At 40.0% G+C, this 13,717-nt stretch overlaps 1 protein-coding gene across 5 annotated transcripts in view; it reads left to right on the forward strand.

Annotated features, from left to right (window-relative positions):
* The window catches only part of PCDH15 (protocadherin related 15), a 419,295-nt gene that overhangs the window by 174,914 nt on the left and 230,664 nt on the right, over positions 1 to 13,717 (forward strand). The window lies entirely within an intron of this gene.

The raw sequence follows: 13,717 nt of genomic DNA on the forward strand, positions 1-13,717 counted from the left end.
GGGAGGTGTTCTGAGTGCTGCTTCCTTTTTGATCACCACAGTGTCTTGTGGCCCTGCTCAGAAACGGGGCAGCAGGATGTGCTGTCACCTTCTTGTCAGCAGTTGTGTGGCATTCCACACCCCAGAGCACATGATTTCGTGTAGACTTCCTCGCCAGGCCTGGCATTCACAGTATGGCTCTTGCTAGCAAGGTAGGTATGGCAGCTCAGAGCTCACCTTGGGCTGCTCTGCCTGGTTTTTTGGTTGTCCCTGGTCTTTTAAGACTAACTTGGGAGTCTCCTTGGTCTGCTGCAGTCTGCGGTACAGATGTGCCCTTGTTCTACGTTTTGTTGTTGTCGTGTTCCCCAGGCAGCGTTTGCCCTTGAGGGGCCAGCAGCCTTCCCAGCTATGCTGTCCACGTTGGGATCACACCGGGGAGGGAGCAGCCAAAGGAGCCTTGCTATCCCAGCCCAGCAGCTCAGTTTTTCCCCAGTGCCCTGACCCCCCATCTAAAATGTGAAGAAGCCAGAGTGAATGTGTTGTGCCATGCCAAAGAGCATTTCCCTGCCTCCAGCTGTGGACTGCACGATGCAGCATAGGGGGCAGCCCATCATCACCATTAGCAGGACACTTATGTTTGCCTCTGCTCTGTGCTATTGATAAAGCTTCTGTAGAAAACGTTGCTTAAATCCTAGCAGTCTTTCCTCTAGAGCATGAGGAAATTCATGGTGAGCTGGACACCCTCTTCTGAAACAAGAAAACGTGGTTAGTCTGCATTTGGCTCTGCATCAGTACCGCTGGCAGTACAGGAGTGCTCAAGTTTAAAGCAGCTCGTATGGCTAGACAGGTAGGAGTTTGCTTTGTAAATAATTCCTGCTTTTTGTTCCGGAAGAGTATTGGGATTTGAGAAGAAAAGCATTTAAATGTAAAATTTCACTATACTGTAAAAAGATGTGAGGATGAGCTTATGGATGAAGTATATGAGCGTTGCAGGTTGTGTGTGTACGTGCACACATATGATATATCTGTACAACTGCACAAATTTGTTGAAAATTAAAGCATCTGAAATAGACCTAGGAAAACCAATTTTTTCTTATAACCTTCAATCTAAAAGTGGCATTAATGCCACTGTTAATGTTACCATTAAAGCAGCGTAATAAAGTGGTTATAATAATGGTGATATAGAATTTGTAGCTGGCTTTGGGCACAAAATCTCTACCTAAAATTATCTCTTGACAGGGTGACAAACTTTAATGAGAAAAGGACAGTGGTGGATACAGTTTGAATAAAGTCAGCTGTTAGGTAGTTGCAGCTGACATTCCTGTGCCTGAACTAGAAAAGTGCCCATTTAGTTGCAAGCATTAAAAAAAAAAAAAAAAAAATCAGTAAAGAAAATGTAAATGTTTCTTCTAAAAACTGAGAGTGGTGGGTCCATGGTGGCATAGTGGTGTTTTGCTAACCCCAAATGTTAAACTCCGGTATCAGCCTGACCGATGGGAACACTGCTTGACTGCACAGTCAATACTTCCGAAATTTCCTCTGCTTTGAGACTTTTGACCTTGCTTGTTCCTCCAGGTGAGAAAATGGCTCTACCAAAGCAAAGTTAGCTGAAGGAAGATACTAAATGTGTAAATAAAAAAATCAAACCAACGTCATTATCTTAATAAAAATCTATGTCTAAAATGAATCAGTCAAGAGACAAAGAATCTGGGTAAAATACTGACCTATTCATTTCTATGTTTACCTTGGTTTTGAATTTTAAATTAATTACTGTTTTGTTATAGATTTTTTTGTCTAGTTTCATACAAATTAGTGTAAGAAAGGTCCCACCAGTGGTACTGGTTATACTTCCCCAAAGGGTTCTCCCATGTCGCAATTAGAAGTGCTGCTGTAAAAACTGATAGTAGAAATATTTTTTTTTTGTTCTGTGAACTTGTCTGATTTTTGAACCAAGGTAAACTTTTAGCACCTATGGTGCCTGTAGCAAGGAGTGCCATAGCATGCCTGTATTTGGGTGAAGATCCTTGTTGTTCTGTGCATTTTGAGCCTGCAGCCAGACAATCTGTTTAGACGTTCCTGAGCTGCTGGTTTGCAAGAGGCAGTGAGCAGTTGATCCTATGCACGCTCTCTGTAACACGCAGTTTTATAGACCTTTCGCATATTTCTTGTCTTTTTTTTTTCAGACTGAAAAGGTACTTGCTAAGCCAAAGCCTGTATGTATTCAGGCTATGCCCTGCTTTTGATTGTACCTTTGATCATAACTTCTCATGCCTTTTCTAGTATATTATATTGTGGCTAATTTTTCCAAAGGCATAGAGAAGCCATCAGGCTCTTCTCCTTAACAATATCAAGTAAGAGTAAGTGTTTGTAAACTCAGCTGAAGTTAGCAACTGTTGACACAGCTGACAACTGTATTCCTTTTTGCCCTCTGAGAGAAATCTGCATTTAAAAGGAAACAAAATGGGGTTAATATTTCACAGACTTTTGTATTGTAATGAAATTACTCTCAGAAATGAAAAAAAAAAATGTTTAAGTCATTATGGTAGTGTTACACTGATCTTTAAATATTTTCTATTTTTTGTGAATCTGTGTCAAGCAGAAGTAGGTGCGTTTGTCTTGGGTTTTACAACTTGCTTTTCTGCAGCCATTCTCTTGCCTCATTCTGAATCCTGAACAGAAATCATGATAATAAGAAACCTACCATCAAGAATTTGAAAGATAATCAAGGAAATAGACTTCATAGTTTGCATGGAAAAAAGTGAAATGTCAAAAAGGGAATGTTTATAGTTCTTTAATCACAGTCATGACACTGGGACAAGTAGAACTTCCAGACTGAATTCTTGCTTTTGCCTGAATTGCACAGGAGATTAGACCTGGGTGCCAAGGCAGGAGGCCCGTTGCATAATGCATTTTGTTTAGTCTCCAGCACAGATACTCTGTTGGAGACATTTCTTATAAAGCATGTCAGATACAGAAAAAGCAATTTAGTAAGCACTGTGATCAGATCCTGATGAAATTCAATTCTTTTTTGGACCTGCTGTTCCTGGAAGACATCATTGATAAAAATAGTCTTTATTTTTCTCTTTGCTCTGATTCATTATGCTATCTTGCTGCTGTTCCAAAGTATTTTTTCCCCGTCAAAGGTGGCTTGTTTTTACAAATAAATGAAAGGAGTTGTGTTTTTTGACACCTTAGTCTGTTAACAACGTGATCTGTCAGGATATTTGAATTTTACAGTTTTCCTTTTAGTAACCTGCATAAACATTGGACACAAAAGAAAACTAAGAACACAGCAACCATGGATTATATTGAACAATCAAATAAGGTGCTAAAAGCTATTTGACAATTACAGTGCTGAATTTAGAAAGTAGGTCCCTTTTTAGTAATTAATCTTGTGTCTTAGTTTTTCCCATCAGTTTGTAAAATACTTTTTGTACCACGCAGAAGACGAGAGACTAGTTCACACATGTCAACTGCATAAATTGTCCGCTGTTGCTTTTTATCAGTGGCTTTTAGAAATGAAGGTGAACTTCTCAAAAATAAATAAATAGAAAAGTTAGATTTATTTTAAAGTTGCAGATCAACCTCCTTTATCATTACTTTCTGCATATACGTATGTTTGAACTGAACAATTTTTAACAATGATTTCATAATACCAGTTTTACTATCTGCTGTTAATAGTTAGATTCCCCTGGGTGGACTGTTACGACACAGTTCCTGTTTTACTAGTGGGATTGATAAAAATGCCCTTTCACCAAAGTGCTGCACAGCAAACCTGATCTCCAGGAATGCTGCTCAATGCTGCTCGTATTTCATTTTCGTATCAAGTGTGGACATTTCACACAGTCTGGTTGGACTCTGCAACATCATCTGGTGGTGAGAAGTACTATTTTAACAGAGCACGAACCTTCAGATGTATCTACAGTGTTGCAAACAAGTTAGAAGTATTGATTAGGTGAATTGGCTGCAAATCTCTAGGGTTGAGCAACGCAGATTTTGAAGGAGTTGGTTTCTTCATGTAGATTTGCCCTTTCTTGGGGAGCAGTTTCGAGGCACAGAATTTTTGCTATATAAACCTGTTTAGCTCCTGTGACAATTTGATTAGAACAATTTTCTGTGGAGGATTTACCCTCTAGTCTCTTTCAGCTTCACAGTGTGTTTTAAATCTGTGCTTGGGGTTTTCTTCCTCTCTCTTTGTATTGGCTTTCAGTTGAGATCTTAGCCCAAAAGTTTGGTGTTCTGCATTGTGTCAAAGAGGAGGGTCAGAAGATCCATTCGCTCTGTATTCCTGTACATCTTTGTATCACGTTAGCCCTCAGAGTAGCATAGGAAATTCTGCAAACTCCTGACGCGAGGCACTGCCTCTCCCTGTGTTTGCTCGCTGATCAAATGGAGCATAGGCACTTGTAGCTATCAATAGGAAGGCAAGAAGAGAGGGAGAATGGTGAGATCCTGCAAACAGGAGATTTAACTTGACATACTCAGTTTGATGAATGACAAGTTTCTGGTAGTATCTTCAGCTGAATATACTTTTCTAGGGTGTTTCTTGCTTTTTGGATTTACTTCACTTGTGGTTGGATAACTCCATTGAAATATATTCTGCAGTTTACTGACATGCAAGTACTTTATGATGGATTTGTGCTCATTAGTGTTTTGTCACAGCCCTTGTTGTACTGGGAGAGCATCTGAAGCAGCAGCGAGAAAGGATGTTGGAATGGTTTTGCAATTCTTCCTGCTGTTTTAGTACCGTGTGTTGGCAAAAGTGTATGCATTTCTGCACAGCATGGATATAATTTAACTAATTTCCGATTTACGGCTTGTATTCTAACCTCACGTGCTTCTCAAGAAAGCACAAGGAGAACCAGTGTAACCATAATGATTCATCAATCCATCAAAAACTTTTTTTGGTTTGATATTGTAGGGGCTCCCTTTGAAGGGGTTCTGGATGTCAGCACGGGGTAATGTGTCTTGCTTTACTAATATTTTCTATCCGGCAAAAAGCTTCTCACCCTTGTTTGCATAGAGATGAGAGTTCTGCTGTCTTGATCAGTAAATTCATCAGCTAAGCTATGAGCATGATGTGCGTTCAAGGTCTCCAGGCTTTATTTGAAGTCCATTGGGCACAGTTACAGCTTCCTAACTGGGAAAGCTGAAAAAATAATACTTTTCAGGGTTTAAAATGCTAGCATGAAATGTCTTACGTTAACTAACTGCGCTAATATTGACCACCCTGTTCTGATAAAAAAAACATGTTTCTGTATTGCTTTATGCTGTGAGAGAAACCCAAGAAAAACTAATGGTTAAATGCAATGCATTGTTTTCTTTTGGAGTATTTTGTGTTGTCAGTAAAAGTTATCCTTCTGAAATAAGCTACAATTCTCAGCACTTCCTGGAAAATAACATGATACACACAAAAACATGTGGGAAAAGAAAAGAATGCTGCATCTGTATGTTCAAACAATTTGGAGGTTGCAAAGCATTATGTGCATCTTCTTAGTTTTGTTCGAAGCAGTAGAGACTATTAATTGTCAAACACAAGAAATAGCCTGTGTGTTTCGGTGATTTAATCCAGTTTGCCAAACTCTTCGTATATATTTTAACCTGACAACAGAGGGGAAGGGAACTCTGTTCTTATTTCCTTGAAAATCATTGAGCCACTTAATCGGTGCAGAATTCAGTTCCTTGTGTCCTTGGCTAGAAATTTGGATGATTGTACGGATTCATGCCCACAGCTTGGGGAAAGAGGGGAGTTCTCAAGCATACAAGTCCCCAGCCTCGATTTTTATAGTTGAACTGCACTTGGTGCTACCAGTGAGTAAAAATACTGGTGTTCCTTGGGGGTGTCAGTGCGTGTCACTTGACACGAAGGCAGCCCAAGGCCTCGTGGAGTGCTTGATTGCCCGGAAGCGGACGCAGGGAAGCAGGGATTGCTGGCAGCTGGGAAAATGGGAGGGCAGGGCAGTTGGGTCTGCTTGCAGTTACTGATAGGGGGTGCCGGTGTGGATGGGGGTGTGGGGTAGGGAGGCGGGAGGGGGTCGCCGCTGTGACGCTTAGTAAATGTGAAGACTGTGGAGAAGAGAAAGGGAGAAGTACTTGGAAATGTAGGGAAGAAGATGACTTTTTGTAATGTGTTGCCAATTGAGTGACATAATGCGTTCAGTCTTCTAGTGTTGGAAGCAATCTCTGTTGCAATGCTGTCAGTTGAGCTGATGCAGATCAAAATACTTATTTGGCATCATATGAAGAAGTATCTTTCTTAACCTCCCCCCCAAATTAATGAACATTATAATCTGCTGAATCTGAATGAATTAGAATAAGCTGGTATTTAGGAATTAGGTATGCTCGTTTCACAATTGAATATATGTTCTTATGTTCTCAGAGAAAAATGCCTGGGGAGATGTTTCAGATTTTTCAATATTAGACAATTTATTGAACTCCTTACAGAAAATGCTTAACTGTTCAACATTAATCATCTTATAAATGTCCTGCATACCCCTGTGGAACAGATCGTATACGTGTATACGAGTGCCTTAGAGCTCCTAGGACAATCAAATAGGTAACACAGGGTTTACTATGACTTAAGAAATTATTTTAAAAGAATATCAATTTATTTGGTAAGACTGTGATTTAGGACAGGTTTTCACAGCCATGTTAGTAATGCGTATATTGGGCAAAGGTCAGTTAACTGTGTGTCTGCCTAAGAAATGCCACCACAAACTGGCAGATCGAAATATTAATGCAAGTGAACATTCCTTTGTTTTGGTGGATTGTTGCTCAAGGCACTGTGATGTATCTTATTTTGGTCAACCTGCAGTAATGCATACTTTCATGATGTTCCTCCTTTTATTTTTTAGCAGTCTTTGTGAATGTCTTAATAACTTAGTTTTCAGTGTGAATTAGTGGGTAGAAAATGTCTTGCCATGTTTGAATACAATAATAAATTCTAAAGATGTAGTTTTTGTCCCTTCTGTTAGTGGATTTCATGCAGCCTAATAGACATAGGAGCACTGTGAGTGGGAAGCTCGCCTTGGTGAATCTAAAGAAAAGTTTGGGAACTCTTCCTTTTCGTATGGTTTTATCTTTTACAGCAGTTGGTAATGTTTACTTCTGCCTGTGTAGTGGCCCTGACTACTGACTCTCAGGAGCACCTCAGGGCAGGCAGCGGGGAGCTGAAGTGGTTGTGAATCATCAAAGCAGCATCACCCCAGTTTGTGAACCTGTGGCTGGTTCATGGTCTGTTGTCTTCAGTCATGTAAAAGATAGTTCTTACTAATAAATTACCTGCTCAAAACCAGGCAGTGTCCTAGTTCACTAGGGTTAACTGTGGTTCAATTTCCTAGAACACAATCATTTTTGTGGTAATAAGGGGGGGGGGAAGGTCTGTGCAGAAAATAATTTTGTTATTCTAACTCTAAAAATGTGTCATTTCCTCCCTTTTCCTTCTTATCTTCCCTAGAGGAAGAACAACTTCATGAATAGATATGGTTGGCAAATTTAGCTTTGCATCAGGTCAGGTAGACCATAGAAAAGATAGAAAATTTGGTTTTTGAAGCAGAGCTATCCTCTATCACCTGTGCAACAATTATTATGGTCCCCTGTCTTGAAAAAAAAAATCTCTAAACTTGTAACTCATAGCAAATACCAATCAGTGCTTTTTTTTTTTTCTTTTTAATTTAATACTTAGCACTTGATAGAATCAGTGCCTTGAACAAGTCTATGGTAACTTGAATTCAGCATAGCACTGTATGTGATACAGCATGGGTAGCTAATTTGAAATCCTAAATTGTTGTTCAGTCTTGCGGTTAGGTTCTGGTATTTCATGACTCTAACATGTAATTATTTAGTAACAAACAGACAATATCGAGAGAACAGTGTTAGATACAGGGAGAACGGAGTTATTGACCTGAGAGGTTTTACGTAACTTACAAGCTACTGTTCAATAATGCATGAAGTCGCTGTGTTCTGGAGAGGTATCTGGGTAAAACTGCAGATATGCAGCACTAAGTTCAGCTCTTGCTCCTAAGAGGTTAAACTGGTTTTTATTTCATTAACTTCAAGTAGAGTATTTCTGACTTGCATGGCTTTAAAAATCAGGAAGATGAGCTCCAGGTGAACATATAAAGAAAGGAAGGTACTTTGTTCAGGTAAATGAGTTCCCTGAAGTTGCTCTTCTCTTGCTTTTCTTTATCTTGCTTATTAATCATTATTTAGCAAAAATGACCCTCTGTGGGTTTTTTGGCAACATGCTGGTTTTAAAGCATTAGCAGTGTTTTGCCAGAGATGCAAGGTCCAAGCTGATACCTTCCAAAGACTTTGTGCAGTGCTGAGAAGCAATGTTTTACCCCCAAAAAGTGGATGAGAAAAATCTCAGGGGAGGAGGATGGTGAGGGGAGTTATAAGTAAGGAAGGAGGAGGAGGAAGATGGCAGTCATTTGAACAATCAATCAAAAGTGTCTGTATAAGAAGACAAAACCCCTCAGTTTCAGTTTTTAGTTAAGTAATTGAGTTATTACATTTGACACGACATTTTACATATCTTTCTATTGAAAGTCTGGCAGTCATGGACATCTTTAAAATGTTTTAAATAAAATAATGTACATGCAAAATCTTTGGAAAATATGTAACTAAAACTAGTCACTTTTATTACGCTTGAAAGCACAAAATGCATATTCTGCATCTCAGTTGTAAATTTCCTTTTAATTGTTCCATACTGTATTACAGTCACCATGTGATGGTGAAAAAAATACACGTTTTTACACAGAAGCCTAGAGATACTGTTTGGATTATTGAATGCAACTGCAATCCTAAATTTATTAAGCTCCATGTTAATAAACTAAAAAATCAGTTGTTCCTTCTCCTCACTATCCTTAGTAGGAGCTTAAAACACCCCTGCATGAATGCGTGCAGAGGTTATGGCTTCCTTCACAAGTTTTGGGACTAGTCAATGATTTGTGGTTTAAGGATCTTTTGCTTTGGATTTTTTAATGTATTTTTCAGGTAAGAAAAAATAGGGAAATTTCTGCCTGTCATTATTTTATTATTATCATATTTATTATCATGTTGTTATCCTACTTAGACATCTGTATTCTAGCCACGTGTCACCATTTGCAATAGAGATATCAACTGAAAGAGTGCCACTGTGTTACGAAGGTATGTATGCCGAAACAGAAAAGCAGGCAGAGAAGGAAACATCAGAGACAGGCTCAGATGTGGTGGTGGTAGTCAGTTCCTGAATAAAAGCAAAAAGAGTTTTTGTGGTTGAAGTATGTTCAAAGATGTAAGCAGGAGTCCTGGTGTCTGGAAGCTCAGTTTCTCTCCTCTCCAGGGAACACGGCTTTTGCCTTTCTACTGAATAAACAGGATTGTTTAAAACAGACCTGGCTCCATTATTGGTTTCTCTTCTAAACAGAAACAATTTGCAGCCAAATTTTGGCTAACCACACAGGTCAAAGAGCAAGACATAAAAAGAGAGTAGCAAATTAATATAAGCGTTTTCCAGGTACACTAAATGCATTATGACAAAGCATTTGAATGAATATTTGCTGTTGTGTTTTTTCTTTTCTAGCCCTTTCAATTTTATAACAGTAACTTCAGATAATTTCCAGTCTTCTTTCCCATGACAGAAACTCGATGCTGCTGCTTTTTGAAGTGTGTATCGTTCGGTGACTGGGGTAGGCGAATGGCGCTGTTTTATGACATTTGTGAATAAACATTTTATTATTCACTGATCATTTCATAATGAATCACGAGAGATCTTTCTGTTGAAAAGAGCTGAGGGAAAGATTCCCAATGCTCTGTCCTCACAGCCCCTAAGCAGTCAAGTCTTGTTTGATTTCATCAAAAAGGAGGATCATTTTGACTCATCACCCTCCCAAACATAGCTGAGAAGATTTCTATGTGTAAGAGTACTGAGAGTTTTGGTTGGTGGCTTTTCATAGGAAGACCGAATATGTACAAGGGAAACGTGAAAAAACTTGAGACAATTCATTAAGTATGCAGCCTTCAGTGCTTAAAGTTCCAGTCTTTTGCAGGTGACCCTCATCCTCTCTACTCTTAATAATGGAGTATAATCTGTAATTCTTCTTACTGTGCTTTCCCCTGCATTTCTGAGGTCATGTAGGAGTGAGCCGAGCAGCTCTGGTACTAGCACAGGTCCCTGTGGATCTCCCCTCTCTCCCTACGGGAACTGGAAGCTTACTCCCGCTCTGCCTCATGTCTCTTAACCTAACTGTTTCTGGATACACAGATCTTTGCTCGTTTTCCATCGAGGCTGAATTTCCTTACGAGTGTTTTGTAAGGGAGCTTGTCCAAGTTGGCTGGAAATACACACGCTATATCAAACGGTTCTGTGGTATCTATGTGCCGATGATTCCTGCAGGGAACCACAGGAAGTTTAAGAGGCTGGATTTCCCTTTGCAGAAAACGAAACTTTCCCTGGCGTATTGTATTTATTTATGTGTTTGCTCTGACTGTTATTATATCATCTGCTAATTTTTCCTGGTACGAGTCTCAGACTTCATGGTGGTATTCCCCTGGGTCGCCCTGGGACCCTTTTCATTTTCGTGTTATGTTTGCCACCTGCTGTTCCTCAGGTACCGAAGCACTTTTAAGCAGGAGGTTACGTAGCACAGCAAGTTTATATGACTCACTCTTGCCTTCCTGTAGAAACCTATCTGTTCTCGGCTTCATGTTACTCTTCATTTGGCTTGTTCAATCCGTAATGTCTCTGAATACTATGATTTCTGGTGGGACCTGCAAGGCATCCTGCATGGAGAGGGTGCTGGCGCGGGGACCCATCTGAGTCCTTTCATGGTGAACACAAAAGAAGGAAGAAAAATCAGGTTTTGTGCTACTACCTTATTCTCTCTGAGCTTGCTTTTTTTTTTTTTTTTTTTTTTTGCCTTGATCATCTCTTGGCCCTGCAGACTCCCTGGCAGGCTTCCTGTCACAGTTCTGTTTAAAGAAGGATTTGGGTTTTTAAATTTATTCATTTACTTGTGATAACGTTTGCAAGTTGGGGTTTGGGTTCTTTATTCTGGCCTGCCTGATGGTGTATTCTGCTATATTGAAGCATCTGGAAGTCTATTAATACCAAAACCAGTAACTCGGAGATCTCTTCCCTAATGGGGAAAAGTAAATAAATTACTGCATATTTTACCCTAGAACTGACAGGATCTCCTTGTTTGTTTGTTTTTTAATCACCTGCTTCTGCCGGAGCTTGTGAACCCTCTTATGTTCTTCACTTGGAAGTGGCTGGTTTTTGAAGGCCGTCTGTATATTCTGAGTAACCGTCCCTGCACCGCTGCGTAGCTGTGCTGACTTGCCTTGCCCTTTCTCAAGCCTGTCTCAATAAAAACTACATGTGCTTTTTCTTTGCCTCCAGCTGAGTGTTCTTAAGCAGTCGTGGGCCCTGCAAACTTTTTACTCTTTCAGTAATCTGTTTCCCCTTCCTTTTAATGAGCTTCCATCTTTTTATGAAGCTCTCCTTTGAGGCTGAGAATGACAGTGATAGGAGTTTTTTTGTCTTTTGCAAAGATGTTGGAAATAATACACACTGGTGGCTGTCACAGACCCCATTTTGTAACATTTCCCATTCTGCAGAGCTGTGAGGAGGCTCTACCTCCTCTGCTTAAGTCAGGAGCCACCTTCTATCTGTATGTGACTGTGTCCTCTCTCTCAAAGGGCTGAGGAAAGCCTCATCTTTTCTCTGAACCTCCTGGTGAGGACGGCGGTGGGTATTGTATCGTTGTGGTCTTCCGGTCTCTAGCAACAACTGCTAACCGTGATATGCAGAACAGTTTTGGGGGCAGGACTGGGGCCCCGTCCCAGCGAGATGGGCTCCGGGGAGCTGCCTCAGGCCCATGAGCCCACAGCTTTGCTGCCGAGCAGCACCACGTCAGCGGGACGTGGGGGATGTTGTGAGCAGATGTTCATGCCTTTTACATTTTACAGTGCTCAGGAAAGAAAGAAATATCCCTACGTAATAGTCATAGTTATTACTGCTATTGATCAAAGCATGTTTTGACTACAAATTTTTAAAATAATTATTTTTCATAAAAAGTAAATGTACACCTTCTGAAACGATCCTACACGTGCTTTTACAAATTCATTGACATACTTAATGGCTGCTTCTTTGTGCAGTTATGTTTTCATAGTTCTAATTTAAGTTTAAATGAAAAAGATACTTGTGTTATCTATGGATTATTAAAATAATATGAAAGTATCTTTAGCTTCACTTCAAGGCACATCAGCCTATTTAATTCAAAACAGCTTTAAATTATCCCTAAACATTTCAGCAGATTGCAGCTGATCTTGTTGCATGATATTTTCTAGTTTATGAGCAGCCCATTTCAGGATGTGTACTGTACTTAGAAAAACAGCTTATATGGAGTAAAAAATTTAATGAATTTCACGTTTCATTCTTAGTTTTCTTATACTACTTCGTTTTCTTATACAACTTGCTTCTGTTCAATTGATTGCTTTGGTTCTGAGGAGTCAGTGTAATGGTGGGCAGCGTGGGATAAAATATCTTGTTCAAGTAGAACCTGTTTAATTTCAAATGCGGTTTTTCTAAATGCTGCTCTCGAGCTTGAATTGGAAAGTAAAGCACACGTCCTTGCTATCTGAGTTCTATATCCAACAATTATTATTTTAGTCTAGTTTTGGCGGTCAGGTACAGCTGACAGCTCATTATTGACAAGGCTAGGTCCATCGCTGTTACTCTAGCATAGATTCAGATGTTTCAGCTTGGCCTGCAATATTGTAATGGTGAGCTTAAAACCTAGCCAGCCTTAGCAAATGAGACTGTTTTTGTTGTGGGTATGTTTTTAACTATAATGTAGATTTGTCTGAGAGTGCTTCAATTGATCAGTAAATTTAAAAATAGCATTTTAGTCTTGGACAGTTTTATGCATAATCTTATCTCTCAGCATGTAACTTTTATGCAGTGCTAAAGCATTTTAAAAATTCAAACATATGTCAAATATATCTTCTTCTCTCTTTCTTTATGCCTATTTTGAGCTCGTCTTCCTCATTACACTTTTAAGAGTTTAATTTTTTAAAGAGTCAAAAGTGGAAACAGGCGTGTGACAAAGGACCTCGCCTGCTCGTTGGGAACTGTGGAAAAAGCCATGAGCAGAGAGGCAGAGCGAGGAGGAGGTACCAGTCCTGTGTTGGTAGGCAGATGCTCTGCACCCAAAGCCGAGAGCTGCGTAGCGACGTGTGGCTGCAAGCCCTCGCTCATGAGCCTGGAAAAGCCTTGTCGGACCTCAGTAACCTGTAGGAAATGACTTCTGGGTGGGCAAACCATGGGCAGAATAGCTTGCGTTATTGCAGATGACCATGTGGCTACATAGCCAAAATTACAGGAGGGGTTATTAACTCTCCCCTCTTGCAAACTGCCTTGCATCCATTCCTGTCTTGGTCTCCTCCTCCTGGCTCGCCTCTTTTCCCTCTAGGTTTATTGACAGGCATCGCTAAAGCTCTTGCAGATTTCTTCCAAATCTCAGCAGGAGGATTTCTAAAGGCTGTGCCAAAACTTGGTCAAGTGTGGGCTTGTCTCATTCCTACTCCTACGCTAGATTTCAAGTTCCCTCTTGCAGAACATGGAGCGTTAGAACTTTCCAAAGCAAAGGCTGCCAGGATTAGTGGTATGTGGAAAAAAGGCGTCTGGCTTTTCATAGAGGTTATTAAACATTTTTGCCACCCAAGTAAAAGTTCCAGGAAGGGGATGGAAAAG

This window comes from Gymnogyps californianus, chromosome 6 (assembly GCF_018139145.2).
Source record: "Gymnogyps californianus isolate 813 chromosome 6, ASM1813914v2, whole genome shotgun sequence".
NCBI lineage: Eukaryota > Metazoa > Chordata > Aves > Accipitriformes > Cathartidae > Gymnogyps > Gymnogyps californianus.